This window comes from Orycteropus afer, unplaced genomic scaffold (genome assembly GCF_000298275.1).
Source record: "Orycteropus afer afer isolate SDZICR_OR568_19922 unplaced genomic scaffold, OryAfe1.0 scaffold00439, whole genome shotgun sequence".
In the NCBI taxonomy this organism is placed as follows: domain Eukaryota; kingdom Metazoa; phylum Chordata; class Mammalia; order Tubulidentata; family Orycteropodidae; genus Orycteropus; species Orycteropus afer.
This window is the reverse complement of record NW_006922026.1, coordinates 1,551,974-1,554,794: the sequence shown is the minus strand read 5'-3', so window position 1 is coordinate 1,554,794 and position 2,821 is coordinate 1,551,974.

Genomic DNA, 2,821 nt, shown 5'->3' with positions numbered 1-2,821 from the left:
ACAGTCAGTGCTTTGTTTGAACCTTGTTGTTGCAGTCACTGTATCAATCCATCTCATTGAGCGTCTTCCTCTTTTTCTCTGAAATACATTACCAAACATAATGCCTTTCTCTAGGGACTACCCACACCTGTTAACTTGCCTAAAGTATGTGAGAAGTCTTGTCAACAATGCTTCCAAGGAAAATCTGCCTGTACTTCTCTCAAGACAGAATTATTCCTTCTTCTGACAGTGCATGGAATTTTCAGTATGGTATCGTTTGTTCTTAAAATGCCTTGTGCATTCAAATGATGAGATAATCTGGGTGCATAAATAGCCTTGTAATAGTGTAATATATAATGGCTTTATCAAATGCTATGATACAGTGCCTAAGGCACTTGACTGTTAACTAGAAGGTTGGTGGTTCAAACCCACCAGCCACTTCTCAGAAGGAAGTTTGGGAAATGTGCTTCCATAGTGATACCACCTCAGAAACCCAAGGAGAGGTTGCTATGAGTCGAATCCGACTCTACCGCTGTGAGTATGGTTTTTTTTTGGTATGTGGTCCTTCCTGATAAGTACCATATGTTGTCACTTTGTGTTCTCTAAAGCAATTAGCTCAAAGTAGGGTATATAGTATATACCCAATGCATGTTTCTTTAATATCTGATGACAAAAATTATGTGAAATTATAGAAGTTGTAAGTTATATATAGTACTAGACAAAGTGTACATTCACAGAGACCATGATGCATATCATTGCTGTTGTTAGGTGTTCTCAAGTCCATTCCAACTCACAGCAACCCTATGTGCAAAAGAAACTGCCTAGGCTTGCATGACAGTCAGTGCTTTGTTTGAACCTTGTTGTTGCAGTCACTGTATCAATCCATCTCATTGAGCGTCTTCCTCTTTTTCTCTGAAATACATTACCAAACATAATGCCTTTCTCTAGGGACTACCCACACCTGTTAACTTGCCTAAAGTATGTGAGAAGTCTTGTCAACAATGCTTCCAAGGAAAATCTGCCTGTACTTCTCTCAAGACAGAATTATTCCTTCTTCTGACAGTGCATGGAATTTTCAGTATGGTATCGTTTGTTCTTAAAATGCCTTGTGCATTCAAATGATGAGATAATCTGGGTGCATAAATAGCCTTGTAATAGTGTAATATATAATGGCTTTATCAAATGCTATGATACAGTGCCTAAGGCACTTGACTGTTAACTAGAAGGTTGGTGGTTCAAACCCACCAGCCACTTCTCAGAAGGAAGTTTGGGAAATGTGCTTCCATAGTGATACCACCTCAGAAACCCAAGGGGGGGTCGCTATGAGTTGGGTCTGACTCAATGGCACATAACAACAACAACAACATGACACATGTTTGGATGAAAAAAAAAAAAATGGTGGACTTCTGGTAAGATGGAAGAATAGGCAACAAGCAACACAGACCCTCTTCAACAAAGGAAAGAGAAACTAACTGACAGAGATACAGAAGATAATCCTGGATCCCTTAGCTTTGAAAGGAACTATAAGAAGTGAATTAGGCACCAACTAGTGGAAAAACCTGAACAAAAACAATGCGTACAGAGATGGTTTCAGCTGCAGACTGTCAGCTACTCTTATGGGACCAACAGCCTGAATATTTCCAAGTGGTGTTGGGACCTGAGAATTGATCTGAAGATCAGTCCCAGTCACCAAGGGCTGCAGGGACGACTGTGCTGGTGGCCTATAAATAGGAAGGGAAACAGCAAGGAGGGAGACAAACTGAGCTGTTGACTTTCTGCTGCCCAGAGAGTGCAGCCATTTTAAATGTTTACAAGCAATGGACATTTTGGATATTTAAAGTGACCAAGGGTGCAGCCATTTTGAATGTTTACAAGGGGTGGCCATTTTGGATATTTAAAGTGACCGAGGGTGCAGCTGTTTTGAATGCTTACAAGCAGTGACGATTTTGGATATCTAAAGTGACCAAGGGTGCAACCATTTAAAATCTTTACAGGTGGCAACTATTTTAAATTTTAGAGTGTTAGCATTCTCATTTGGATACCAGGGACCTAAAAATAGGCTGTTTGCCAAGGTTGGCAGGGACATACAAGAGGCTGACAAAAAAGGAGATAGATGGTGAGTGTATAAGTGCTGTCAACTAATTAATAGAGGAACATGACACAGTACTCTGTTTGTGTAAATAACATACAAAGAAAAGAAAAATTGTGGGCAAGTCACTCCAACATACAATCACCAATTAAATATAAACACAAAAATGTCACAATGCCTCAGAGACAACAGAGCATCACAGTCCACACAAAGAAAGAAGATAAAGCATGAAAAAACAAGGGACCCAAATTCATCCAAAATTCATCCCTGAGGAAGAGGCAGCATTGGAATTCAAAAAAAAATATATTTAGATAACTTCAAAGGATTGAGAGATCCAGGAAAATACAAACAAAACCCTAGAAGAATTTCAGAAGAAAATACAAGAACAAAATGACAAAATAAATGAAAAATTAGAAATGATTCAAAATCTACAGATATAAATCCAGAAGATCAACACTAAACTGTCAGAAATAGATAACACATTGAAAAGATGAAGGAGTAGAATTGATGCAATGGAAGACAGAATTAATGAGATTGAAGAAAACTACCTGAATACTTCTTTGGAAAAGGATCAATCAGAAAAAAGATAAAAAAAAATGAAGAAAGCCTAAGGTTTATGTGGGATACCATCAAAAGGAATTCCAGAACAAGAAGAGAAAAATGAAACCACTGAGAAAATTGTCCAAGATTTGTTGGAAGAGACTTTCCTGATATGGTGAAAGATGAGAATATATCCATTCAGAAAGTCCAATG